This window comes from Mesoplodon bidens (genome assembly GCF_964165515.1).
Source record: "Mesoplodon bidens genome assembly, chromosome: 7".
Lineage (NCBI taxonomy): Eukaryota > Metazoa > Chordata > Mammalia > Artiodactyla > Ziphiidae > Mesoplodon > Mesoplodon bidens.
In genome coordinates this window covers 105,659,778-105,674,267 of record NC_138164.1, presented here as the reverse complement: position 1 = coordinate 105,674,267, position 14,490 = coordinate 105,659,778, and the positions used below count along the sequence as shown (strand labels likewise).

General features: G+C 44.5%; 1 pseudogene across 1 annotated transcript; it reads right to left on the bottom strand.

Moving 5' to 3' along the window:
• Positions 1–2,376: 2,376 nt before the first annotated feature.
• Positions 2,377–3,366, bottom strand: LOC308620488 (olfactory receptor 10V1-like; annotated as a pseudogene). Its single transcript has one exon. The product of its transcript is annotated as an olfactory receptor 10V1-like (transcript).
• Positions 3,367–14,490: the final 11,124 nt, after the last annotated feature.

Below are 14,490 nucleotides of genomic sequence, written 5' to 3'. Positions count from 1 at the left end.
CCTAGTAGAACACTGCAGTAGAACATAGGAGGAGCAGCAAGCCTCTGTAAGTGCACCAAAGAAGATCCTTTTGGGTTCTCGTCTTTCAAAAGAGCAAGGTGACATTTCAGCTTCAGGTCATATGACTTCTGGTCATGGTTTCTGCCCTGTAGGCCTGTGATACACGTCAGAAAAAAATAAAAGAAAAATGTCATGGCACACGTGTTATGCTTTTCCAGGTAGGGAAACAGAGGCTGTGTCCCTACGTAGCTGATTCCCTTGTTTTTGTGCCCTCACAGTTCTCTCCTCCAGAAATGTCCTTCCTGCCCCTCTGCGTACATGCAGACCTGAAGACCTGGCATGGTGCCGCTCGTGTGCCACCTTCCCCATCAAACTAACCTGGATTCCCTTCACGGACCCTCCTTTGGTGGCTCATAGCATTGTCTCACTTGGCCCTTGGTGTCATCGTGGTGTATGTTCTCATATACTGCTCGACTTTTAACTTCCTTCCAGGCAGGAGCTGCCTCTTCCTTACCTTTCCATTTCCTGTTCCACCTACCACAGGTGGGAGCATAGTACACAGCAGAGTTCAATAAATCATTGCTTACTGTCTTTTTCAATGTCGCTGAATAAATAAATCCCTCAGTAATCAACAGGTAGAAGAATGAGTGAGCTTCCTCTACCTTACAAAAAGATAGTAAAGCATCTATGTTCTGCTGCCGTTGCCTTGAGACAAATGGTCATCATCAGAATGATCATCATCCTACTCAGACTGCTCGGAACCGTATGAATGAGTTCTTTCACCTCCTCAATGTATCCAGTCAGTGTCTGTCTTCACAGAATTAGCTCTGTTTTACCTGAATCCAGTTTTGAACCAACACTACCTCTCTTCTACACCAAGGGGCTTAGTGAACAAAGCAATTTTTCCATATTATGCATACTTAGCATAATACATACACTAGTCTTAGTCCATTTGGGCTGCCGTAACACAATACCACAGACTGGTGGCTTTATAAACAAGAGAAATTTATTTCTCACAATTTTGGATGCTAGGAGTCTAAGATTAGGGTACCAGCGTGGTTGGGTAAAGGCCCTTTTCCAGGTCACAGACTTCTCATTGTATCCTCACATGGCTGAAGGAGCTAGGGAGCTCTAAGGGGTCTCTTTTATAAGGGGACTAATCCCATTCATGAGGGCTCTACCCTTATGACCTAAGCACCTCCCAAAGGCCCCGTCTTTTAATGTCATCACACTGGGCATTAGTAGTTCAACATGTGAATTTGGAAGGAACACAAATATTCAGGCCATATCAACTAGGGGTAGGCAGAAAGGGAGAATATGAGATAAATGTGTATGCGTGTGTGTGTGTGTGTGTGTGTGTGTGTGTGTGTGTGTACAAGAGAGCGAGAACGAGAGAAGAAAGGGACAGAGAATAAATGGATAAAGGGAGAGGGATTTGGAAGCAGACTAATAGAGTCAGAGATTGAGATGGAGACAGATTAGCTCCAGGTATAAAGTTAAATAAAGAGAAACTAACAAAACTTTAAACTAACAAAACTGCATTCTGCTGGCCGTCATGGCCTATGACAGGTTCGTGGCCATCTGCCACCCTTTGCGTTACACCCTCGTGATGAGCTGGTGATTTTGTGCCCGCCTGGCCCTGGGCTCTCTGGTGTTGGGGTTCATCTTGGCCATGCAGCTGAAAACTTTAAAACTCTAGTGCTTTCCCTATCACTTTTCCCTGGAAGATAATTTAGGATGAAAGATAAATAATTCAAAGCGGCACAAACTCAGCATTTACATAATGGGAATCATGACTGGGATGGTCCTGGTTTGATTTGCCTCTTATTCTTGGCCCTGCCCCTGCCCATACATGCAATGCTAAGAACCTGAGAACTACATCTGGAGAGATGTCCAAAGCAGAACACAGACTTTCCACTTGATGCTGAGGATAGTGATAATGACGTACACTGCTACATCTCCCTCTAAAAGTCACAAAGTAGGGACTTCCCTGGTGGTCCAGCCATTAAGACTCCATGCTTCCACTGCAGGGGGCGCAGGTTCAATCCTTGGTTGGGGAAATAAGACCCCACATGCCCTGCGGCAAAATAATAATAATAATAAATGGAAGTCACAAAGTATTTCCACTTAATATATCTTTTGATCATCATAACTATCCCAGAATTTAGGTCTTGTGGGCATTTTAATCCCAATTTTAGAGATGAGGAGTCTAAGAATGAGAAAAGGAAAATGCCTTTTCAAAAATAATATAACCAGGAAGAAGTAACAGTGTAAAACCAATGACCTCTTAGCCCCTGTCTCCCATCTTTCAGAGAGCATACCCATTTGTCTCTACTCAGCAACGTTACAGAGGAACATCCAGGGTGTTTGTTGTGTTTAGGATGACAGGAACCTCATCAATGCTCTCTTCAAAGCATCCTTAAGCTCTCTGTTCCTCATGCTGTAGATCAAGGGGTTCAGCATAGGGGTGATGAATGTGTAAACCACAGACACTACCTGGCCCCTCTCTGGAGAGTAGCTGGAGCTGGGGCACAGGTGGATGAGGCTCACACCCCCATACTGGAGCAGAACCATAGTCAGGTGGGAGAAGGTTGAGAAGGCCATGTGCTTCCCCTCCACAGAGCGGATCTTCAGGATGGCAGCCACGATGAAGACATAGGACAGGGTGATAAGCAGGAAGGGGATGGTGAGGACAGTGACACCAACCACAAACAGAGTGGCCTCGTGGACCCAGGTATCTGCACAGGCCAATCTCATAACAGGAAGGACATCACAATAGAACACACTGATTTCTTTGCTCCTACAGAAGGGGAGTTGGAAGATGAGCACAGTCAGCTGCATGGCCAAGATGAACCCCAACACCAGACAGCCCAGGGCCAGTCGGGCACAAAATCACCAGCTCATCACGAGGGTGTAACGCAAAGGGTGGCAGATGGCCACGAACCTGTCATAGGCCATGACGGCCAGCAGAATGCAGTCAGCGCTGCCCAGGAATATGAAGAAGAACATCTGAGCACCACAGCCAGGCAAGGAGATGAGGGTTTTCTCCATGGACAGGGTGCTTGTCAGAGTCAGAGGGGCAAAGGTGGAAGAGTAGCAGATCTCCAGAGCTGCCAAGTTGGTGAGGAAGAAGTACATGGGGGTGTGGAGAGAACGGTCAATCCAGCTGATGAGAGAAATGGAGAGGTTGCCGCTGACGCGGACCAGGTACATAATCAGGAAGGTCACGAAAATCAGCATCTGTACCTCGGGGAGTTTGGAGAAGGGGTGGAAGTGGAAGTGAATCATTCCAGTCTGGTTTGCATCCTCCATGTATTCAATGCATCGGGCCTGCTAATGGCACAGGCGCTGCCCCCTGAGGATACATAAATGTCAGGACACAGGGCTCCTGCTGGATGACCCATTCAGCTCCTGGCCTCTCCCTTCCTTCCTCAACTAAAACCATCTTTACCTCCAAATTTAGCAACTTACTTCTACAACAGCTTTTTTGTTGTTGTAATCACCCAGAAGTAGCTCCCCACTGAAATCTTTTTTTTTAATTGTGGTAAAATATACATTACATAATATTTATCATTTTAACCATGTGTAAGTGTACAATTCAGTGACATTAAATACATTCACAATGTTGTATAACCATCACCCCTATCTATACCCAAAACTTTTCTATCATCCCCAACAAAAACTCTACGCAATAAACTAACGATCTCCTCCACGATCTCCTCCTCCCAGCTCCTAGCTACCTCAATCCTACTTTGTCTCAGTGAATTTGCCTGTTCTACGTACCTCATGTAAGTAGAATCATATAGTATTTGTCCTTCGGTGTCTGGCTTATTTCACTAAGCATAATGTTTTCAAGGTCCATCCATGTGATAGCTTATATCAAAATTATGTTTCTTTTCAGGCTTCCCTGGTGGCGCAGTGGTTGAGAGTCCACCTGCCAATGCAGGGGACGCGGGTTCGTGCCCCGGTCCGGGAAGATCCCACATGCCGCGGAGCGGCTGGGCCCGTGAGCCATGGCCGCTGAGCCTGTGAGTCCGGAGACTGTGCTCCACAACGGGAGAGGCCACAACAGGGAGAGGCCCGCGTACCTCAAAAAAAAAATTATGTTCCTTTTCATGCCTGAATAATATCCCATCGTATGTGTGTATGCCACATTTTGCTATTCATTCATCTGTTCGTGGACGCTTGGATTGTTTCCACATTTTGGCTATTGTGAATAATGCTGCTATGAAAATTGGTGTATGAATATCTGTTCAAGTCAGCAATGAAATGTCAACCCACAATATACTATTCCTAGACCACAAATCTCTACACCCTCAATCCCTTGTCTGGTTGTCATTGACCAACAGTAGGACCTTGAACAACTTGCTGAAGCTTTCTGTTTCAATTTCTTCATCTGTAAAGACAACAGTAGGACACAGCAGGTAGGATTGCTGTGAGAAGTAAATGTGTCTGGCCCCTAGGAAACTCTCCAAAAATGTTAGCAATCATCAATACTATTCTTCTTCTACCTTTTCAAGACCACCTTTGATGCCTCCAGTTCCCCCAAATAAGCCTCCTTTGGGCTTTCCTCCATGCCCCATCCAACCAAGATCTATGGTCCATCTCTTTCATCAGTCTTTTACCAATACTGTCACTGTCTTCAGTTCCTTGATCTTCTGCCAACCCTGTTACCTTCTGTAATATCCAGCATCTTCATTCCAGGCTGAACATGACTAAAGAAGATCACAAAATTCTGCTGACTGGTGCAACGGTAGGGTTAGAGAGGTATTATCAACCCCAGTGCTGTCCCCAAGGCTCTCAGTCAGCTGCTCCTTCAGGTCCCAAGACCGGGGCAAATTTCCCTGGTCTCTTTAAGACCTCTCTTCTGCTACCTCCTCTTTCACCAACAGTAATGACCCAGCATCCAACTTCACTGAAAAAAAGAACAGAAGCTACCTGGAGGCAACTCATCATCATGCTCACCAGCTCTAGACCCACAACATTCTCCCTCCATATACCCAATAGCAAATCCCCATATGCCTCTCTAGAAGTGTTCCCTCTCCTCTGCAAAGCTAGTGGTCTCAGTCCCTCCTGCCTCCTCTGTGATATTGCTTCACAATCATTCAGTCTGTCTCCAGTATCTGCTTCTGCTCCACCTCTACAGCAACTTTACCTCTCATGGCAAAAAGCAACTTCCCTTAATCTTATATCATCTTCTAAAGGCTCCCTGTCTCCTTTGCATTTCAACCATTTCCTATTCTTTCTTTAGCACAGTCTGGTTCCAGTCTTACAGCCAGAGACCACTCTAATGAAGGTCACCAATGACTTCCAAATTGCTGAATCCAGTGGCTACTTTTTGACTTGATCTCTGTTGCACTGGAGGCTCCCTTTTCCTTGAAATTCCTCACCCAAGGACTCTGTGATGCTATTCTACCCAAACTTTTTTCCCACCTCTCTGGACACTATGTTTCCATCACTTTTGGAGACTGCTCTTCCTCTTAGTGTTATGCAAAGGGAAGGTTTTGTTGGTTAATCTAGGTCTACCCCTCAAGATCCACTCTCCACCCTGCTCTGCTGCCTGGGAGGCTGGTCACTAAGGACTGAATCATCTGAGCTCACTCACCCTGTGGCTTCTGGTTGGATGTGGCCAATGAAGGTACTTGAAGGAAAATAAAGAGTAGCACAAAGGTATGTAGGGTATTTATCCCTCTCCCCATACACACACCACTACCCCCTTCTCCCTCTACCATGATGGTTCTATGACCACAGCTCTTGTTGCGTGGCCCATCTTCCATGGCTTCAGTTTTTGCTGGGCTCCAGTAACAGTGTCCTCTCACCTTGTCACTTCAGGCCCAAGGATGCAAACAGTTTCCTACCATTGCTAGCCCTGAGTGCCTCACCATCCCTTATAGTGTAACAAGGAAAAATAAATCTGAGTCCATATTGGATCTTTTTCTTTTCATTTAACATTTGTTTTCTATTGTTTTTGCTACAAGTTAATCACTAAAGTGTTGCCTATACGCTTAAAGTATACATAATGGCCCATCTCTGGGAACCCTGCCCCCCATGCCTGAGCTTAAGCTAAAATACCTTTGTTTAGCTCACAGGAAACATCCTGACCAGGCCCACTCATGAATGGCTGCAGGAAAGAAGAAATTAACACCTTCTTGGGAAGCTGGCTGGAACCAGGAAATATTTGCAACAATTTATTGCCTTTTTTACTTTATCTCCTCATCTTCCCCTTTGTTCTATAGAAGAAACTAGCATCCAAACCCTAGCAAGATGGTTCTTTGGGACATGAGTCCACCATCTTCTCAGTCTGCTGGCTTTCTGAATAAAATCACTGTTCCTTGCCCCAACAACTCGTCTCTCGATTTATTGTCCTGTCTTGCGGTGAACAGTCCGAGCTTGGACTTGGTAACAGTAAGTGCCCTTAATTCTGCCCTCACTTCTATAAATGGTCCCCAAATTAAATGCCAAGTCCTGTCCATATGACTAGCATAGAGAACGTTAACAGACGATTGTTGAATGCATAAAGGAAAAGAATCTTATATTTTAATTTATTTTAAAATCTCTTTATCCAGTTTTCTTTCTGCTGCCCATGGTCGGTAGGAAAGAATTTCAGGACAAGTTTACATGGTATCCAAAACAACATACCCTGACTACACACACACACCAATACATCATATCTACTGTAGAAACAAAAACTGACACTTGGCCTTGCGTCCAATGATTAAGTGTCAATACTTCACATGCCACAGTAAGTGGGGTGGTGGGGGGGACACTTTGCACCCTGAGTTAAACCAAAACTAACAGGATCACCTGACTGGTTTTGTTCCCCCCACCAAAGAATGTATTTTGCTTACTTTTGCTGTGCTGATGTCTGAAGATATATCACAACCTTTATGAGTATGATAATCATGTAAGGACATTGTTGTTTTCCACCACAAACAGAATAATGCAACCTTAGTATTCTTGCTGATTTGCAATTTTTTCCTTTGAATATTTGTTGTGTTTTTTATTCTGGCAGGCCGGTACTTTTAAAGTCTGGCTCCCTGCGTGTTTTGCAAGTTTTTCTTTCCTTTTCTAAATGCTTCTGCCTCTGTACTGTCATCTGTTGGGCACAGCCTTGTGTGGGGTAAGAGGGTTGGAAGATGGGTGGAATCATAGTGGGAAATTTTTCACTTGGAAGTTTCTAAGACTATTGTTCCTTGAGAATTTTAATTCCTTTTCTAGAAGCAGCATTGGAGCACACACCTGCCTGCCTCTCTTCCTACTTTGGGTAAAGACGACCAACACACCCTCTACCCCAAATAATCTTCGTGAATTAGACATTAAGGGACAAGTCGGGCACAAGAAAGAGAACTATTATCTATAACCAGGGATCTCACCACTCCTTTAATGATGTGTTTGCCTCTGTGATCACTTGTGTATCTCTGTCCCCTCCATGAACCTCAACTCCACGAGGGCAGGGACTGATTGGATTCTGTTCTTCACTAATACCCAGGACCTAGCACAATACTAGGTACCATGTAACTTTGTATTGACATGAACACTGGAGAGCTACTGAGGTTCTATCAATGTCAATGACTGCTACCCAGTACTTTTTTTTTTTTTTTTTTTGCGGTATGTGGGCCTCTCACTGTTGTGGCCTCTCCCATTGCGGAGCACAGGCTCCGGACGCGCAGGCTCAGCAGCCATGGCTCACGGGCCCAGCCGCTCCGCGGCATGTGGGATCTTCCCAGACCGGGGCACGAACCCGTGTCCCCTGCATCGGCAGGCGGACTCTCAACCACTGCGCCACCTGGGAAGCCCTACCCAGTACTTTTGAAGTAGAAGTAATAATCTTCAGTTTAGTACTCTGATGCTAAAAGAGCATATCCCTTCTAGAAGGAAAATCAGCAATTTTCAAGAAATTATATGTGTTGAATCACTACCCTCACATTGAAGGATCTGTCCTGAGGTAATAGTTTGGAATATGGAGCCAAATACATAAAGATATGTGCAGTGTGCTTTGATAATAATTTTTATAAGGAAACACAACAAATACTTAACAAGAGGTGACATTCTAGTCACTTGAGGTGTATTAATATGATGAACTGTCATATTGACATTAAAATTGTTATAATTATAAGGTTTAATACAGTGAGAAAGTGCTTACAATATAATGTTAAATGAAGAAAATGAAAAGGCAACATTGCATGCGGAACATGACACCAATTCTGCTACCAGTCTAAAAGGAAACAATAAACTCTCAATGGTGTTTTAGAGAAAAATGGGAGATGACTATTTTCTTCATGCTTTTCTCCATTTTTCAAACTTTCTGTGAAGAATATGTGTTTATTTTTAACATTACAAATGTTATTGCTTTTTAAAATTCCCATTTGAAAGGCAAGGACACTGAAGTACATAACATACCCCTAGTTATACAACCAGGAATTGTCAGAATGAGGATTAACGCCTAAATATAGCCACAAAATCTGCACACTTGCCAATGATGTTGTCCAAGATTGTTCTAAATCTAGTTATTTATTTATGTGCTTGTTCATTTCCAGACATACCACAACCTTGACTTGGGCTGAGTTTGTTGTTAAGTAGTTAACCTTCCTTCCTTCCTTCCTTCCTACCTTCCTTTCTTCCTTTCTTCTTCCTTCCCTTTCTTTTCCATCCCTTCCCTTCTTCTACTTTCCTTTCCCTCTCTCTTTCTTTTCTTTACCCTCATCTCTTTTTAAAGTCAACCTTTCAGATTTAGCTCATCATTCTAGCCCATTGAGATCTTATGGAGAATTACAATTCTTTACTCCAACAAATAATCAATTTCTCCCCATTGTCATCTACAAATTTAATGAACATGCTTCCCAAAGCTATAACTGTGCATTAGACCATAGCTCAAGGAAGCCACATCCCTCAAGCATATTGCCCTTAATATCCCTAAAAATTTTCTTCAGAATATCAGTCAGTTTTCAAATCAGTTTAAAAATACAAGGCTCAGGCTTCCCTGGTGGCGCAGTGGTTGAGAGTCCGCCTGCTGATGCAGGGGACACGGGTTCGTGCCCCAGTCCAGGAAGATCCCACATGCCACGGAGCGGCTAGGCCTGTGAGCCACGGCCGCTGACCCTGCGCGTCCGGAGCCTGTGCTCCACAACGGGAGAGGCCACAACAGTGAGAGGCCCGCGTACCGAAAAAAAAAAAAAAATACAAGGCTCTCTGTGTGGAATATCTCTGGAACACTTAAAAACTACAGTGAATTCCACTGCAACAAACAATCACATTGTTTATACAATGGATGTTCAACATACCTGGGATAAAGACTCACCTGACTTCTCAGTGCATTCCCCACACCCTCACCCAGACACATACATTTCTCTCTTAATGAAAACATATAAGTCATCCTACTTGTCTGTGAGAGCTACCTAATTCGTTTCCCTTTTTACCTTAGCTGCTAGGAAGGCCAAAACTAAGTTTTATATTCAATGACTTAGCATTTCTCAGCCCCAATACCTTCATTTCTATTTAACTTTTGTCTTTTATACTGCCTTTTATAAGTTGATCTTGATCTCATTGTAGCTAGGGTTTTACCATAAGGCACTCTATTTTTAGGAGCATTCAAAGAATAATAAATATATTATACAAATAAAAAATTATTCTTGCCTTTTGTGTCTTCATCCAAGGCACTGAAGAGTCAGTGAGAAATCTCTCCCTTCTTTACTCCCAGGTTTACTCCTCCTCTGGGGTCTTCTCAATGGGATAAAAATAACAATACTGTGAGCTTTGGTTGTGGTTAAACGTTCTCTTCCACTGTCTGCTTTATCCTGCCTTTGCTATTACACAGTTTCTTGCTACGTGAATCAGGAAATGCCAGACCTCTTCTTACCCAGGAACTATAAACCCTCAGTAACACTGCATCCTCTTTTTTTTTTTTTTTTTTTTTTTGCGGTACACGGGCCTCTCACTGTTGTGGCCTCTCCCGTTGCGGAGCACAGGCTCCGGACGCACAGGCTCAGCGGCCATGGCTCACGGGCCCAGCCGCTCCATGGCATGTGGGATCTTCCCGGACCGGGGCATGAACCTGTGTCCCCTGCATCGGCAGGGGGACTCTCAACCACTGTGCCACCAGGGAAGCCCACATTGCATCCTCTTTGATGAGTCTCTTTTGTGGCACCAGCACTGCCTCCAAAGACATGGCATTCTTCACACAGAGCGCCCTTCCTTTTCCGTAAAGACCTTTGCATACTCATCTACCTTCTCCCCTCACTGAGTGTAATTAATAGGACTGTTCGTGCATTCACTTATTTGACAAGAATTTATCTAGAAGCTACTATCAACTAGGCATTGGGTGTGTCACTTGAAAACTGAGCAGATTACACTATGTTTTCTGGGTGTCCCAACAAAGCATGTAGTCCTCTTTGAACAACTCTCTCATACTCGTCTCAGACAACCTAGGAAATGGGACACATTTCTGTCTCTCTAGGGAGAGACAGAGTTTCCTTCTCTCACCCTCAGCAGTGGAGTGTCTTTTGAAGACTTGTTTCTTGTTAGTATATTTGACATCAACAGTGTCACATCATTAGCTCCAGGAGGTTAAACTAATGTTCCAATTCATTTGTATCTCCACACGAGGAAGCCCCTCGCAGGATCAGGAAAGCCCAAGGTCAGTAGGGTTCATTGGTTCATTCCCCAGGGTCTAGACCACACAACAACTCAATCAGCCTGGTCTTCCCTTACCCTCCTTACCTTCTGCCTAGAGAGGTTGGCAGCCACATCCTTCCCTGAGGCTGAGTGAAGCCCAAGGTGGGGACTTTGGGATTTGCAGAGTCAGAATTCTGGGTTCTTTATCAACTCTCACCCCTTCTCATCTCATTTCCGGAGAATTCCCTGCCTACTTTGGTTCAACCAAGCCCCAAGAGGCTATCTTAGCTTTTAACTTGACCATCCCCTGTAGGTCAATATTTGAACACAAACAGGAATTGTTTAGGGACATGATATTCTAAACTGGTCTAATTGCTGCTAGACTTAGCTATATTTTAATTATTGCCTAAATTTTTACTCTCCAAGTTTGAGGTAGTTTAGAAAGACATACAGTTTGTTTGTTTTTTAAATTTATTTATTTTTTCATTTTTGGCTGCATTGGGTCTTTGTTGCTGCACGCGGGCTTTCTCTAGTTGCGGTGAGCAGGGGCTACTCTTCGTGCGGTGTGTGGTCTTCTCATTGCGGTGGCCTCTCTTGTTGTGGAGCGTGGGCTCTAGGCGCGCGGGCTTCAGTAGTTGTGGCATGCAGGCTCAGTAGCTGTGGCGCATGGGATTAGTTGCTCCGTGGCATGTGGGATCTTCCCGGACCAGGGCTCGAACCTGCGTCCCCTGCATTGATTGGCAGGCGGGTTCTTAACCACTGCACCACCAGGGAAGTCCAAGACATACAGTTTTAATTTATTCAATTAGAGGTTAATTTTGTGTACCTAGACAAATTCTACGGATCCTTCAAAACTCAGCCAAGTGTCACCTGTTACATGAAGCCTTATTCTGATACACACACCTTCCCCCACACTCCTCCAAAAACGAATTACTCCCTGATCCATGCTCCATGGTGGCTTTGTGCCCGCCCCAGTTATAGCATTTATCACTCTGCATTGTGTTTATACACTCATTTTTCAACCTCTACTAGGATAGGTCCTCAATGGGGGTGACTAGTTCAACTCAGTTCAATTGCATCTCATCACCTAGTATGGAGCTAAGCACCTAATGGATGTCTAGTATTCATCGATTGCAGAATGTTATAGCACTGGGCATTCCTTTATTTATTCACCAATATCATCGAAGACCCTATCACACTCCCTATAAATTATGTGTTTTATACCAGCGGCCGCTAGTGATTTTGGTCAAGGCCATTATAAAATGTAGAAACAAAATTTTTTCAAAGTTTGGCCATTCACGAACAACCTTCATGATTTATGTTTTATCTAACTTATCGTATAATTTACTTAATGTTTTTCTTGACTTAAATTCAGCTCACTCACTTTAAAAAAAAATTTTTGGCTGCATTGGGTCTTCATTGTGGTGTGCAGGCTTATCACTGCAGTGGCTTCTCTTGTTGCGGAGCATGGGCTCTAGGCGTGCGGGCTTCAGTAGTTGTGGCGCGTGGGCTCAGTAGCTGTGGCTCGCAGACTCTAGAGCGCAGGCTCACTGGTTGTGGCGCACAGGCTTAGTTGCTCTGCAGCATGTGGGATCTTCCCAGACCATGGCTCGAACCCATGTCCCCTGCGTTGGCAGGCAGATTCCTAACCACTGCGACACCAGGGAAGTCCCTCTCTCACTTTTTTTTTTAATGTAACAACATCATTGTACTGGCTATATTTTTTATCCCTCACTTTTAAATAAATACAAAAAATAATGTTTAGATGCTCATGTATGTATCACCGAAAACTTTCATCTCAAGGACAAGTAGCTCTGAAAACTCTGGAAATATTGTTGAAATGAAGGCCTACAGGTGTATGTGTGTGTGAGAGAGACAGAGATTGAGAGAGAGAGAGAGAGAGAGAGAGAGAGAGAATTTGGCAGGAGTTTGTCAAAGTAATCTTGAAAGAAAAATGCAAAACAATTCCAGAAGAAACAACCACGAGCCACTTGAAAGTCTAATTGTGTATATACTGAGCTGGGACATATTTTAGCAAGTACCAGTGGTCCACTCAGAGAAGAACAAACAAAGCCACTCTGTTGCTCTGGAGCAGAGGCTGCAAGCTGCTGACCCACACGCTACACATAGGCGATGGATGGCTTTTCAGATGGTTTGTGTTCAGCAATTTTGTTACACTGCTCAACACTTCAGAATGCTATATAACAGAACAGCTGCCGTGCTGGAGCTGGAACTCACTTTATTTGGAGCCTAGACCCTTTCCACTGCAGCCAGAGCCACAGTCATCTCTGAGTGACACCGCAGGCCGTATCTGGCAGTCTACTTTTTAATTGCAGCCACACAAAAAATGTTTAACCTTTCTTCTTTAAGTTCTCCATTTTTGCCTCTCAGTTCCATTTCTCCCTCTCTCCATTTCTTCTGGCTTTCTTTCTCTTCCTTTTTTCCTAGTCCCCTGTGATTTTCTATTTGCTGAATTTAATGTGCCTATACGTTACAGGTGCTAAGTAATTATTCATTTTTAAAAGGCTGTAGGGAGAAAAATCTACTGACTCTGAAACCATGCCCCATAGGGCTAACAGAAATTGGTGACTCACAGAAATTCTTGAACTTGTCTTAAAGCTTGCTAGAAACCCCTCTGCCTGGTGCCTGCCTTCACTGAGCAAATTCACCTTAATTATTTTGCTGCAAATTGCATACCCTCCAAGCTTCGCGTAGCCTAAACAGTAAGATGTTTGCCCTAGGAACTTGGAGTCCACTGTGTGTAGTTCTGCTTCTAGCTGGCTGAGACTGGTTGGGACCACTGACCCTAAAACTGGGCCTGTGCAGGTGTCTAATGACCTTCTAACATCACAAGGCCAAAAACTCCACCCTCAAATCATGCTTAACTCCAACATTTTGAACACACATCCCACGAAGAAGCATGTAACTCAGATATGCCTGTGCAGAACACCAATTACCTCACCTTTTCCCTACCTCAAATAACCTTTCCCCATGTCTAAGACCACCTTGGTTCTTTTCTTTTTTCTTTCTTTTTTGGCTGTGTTGGGTCTTCATTGCTGCACGCGGGCTTTCTCTAGTTGCAGCGAGCGAGGGCTACTCTTCGATGTGGTGCGCGGGCTTCTCATTGCCGTGGCTTCTCTTGTTGTGGAGCACGGGCTCTAGGTGCTTGGGCTTCAGTAGTCGTGGCACGCGGGCTCAGTAGTTGTGGCTCGCGGGCTCTAGAGCACAGGCTCAGTAGTTGTGGCGCACGGGCTTAGTTGCTCCGCGGCATGTGGGATCTTCCCGGATCAGGGCTCGAACCCGTGTCCCCTGCATTGGCAGGCAGATTCCTAACTACTGTGCTACCAGGGAAGTCTACCTTGGTTCTTTATCCCATAAATATCTCAGGCCCCTGGCCTTCAGGGAGATGGAGCTGAGACTGGTTTTTCTGTCTCATTTCCTTTCTTGGCTGTCTTGTGAATAAACCTTTTCTTTGCTGCAAATCTTGGCATCTCAGTGTTTTGACTTGCTGCATGTCAAGCAAACAACCTGGTTCGGTAACAACTCCTTAGTGACACTAGCTTTTAGTCATCTTCTGATCCTTCTTCTAGAATCAGACTCCATGGAGTTTAGATGAGAAAAGGACTGTACCCAGTGAGGCCACAAAGCTATTTCTATGACCAATGCATCATTTTCTCCCAGGATGCTCTCTCCACGTTCCCCACTGGTTCACTGAGTCTTTCCAGCTGTTACAGAACCAAAACTTGGGTCTGCTCGCCCACACACAGTAAAGCCAATCTACTGACACCAGGTTGTGGTGAAGGAAAGTGGAACGCTTATTGTAAGGCGCCATACAAGGAGTCCAGGACAGCTAATGCTCAAAAAGCCGAACTCCCTGAT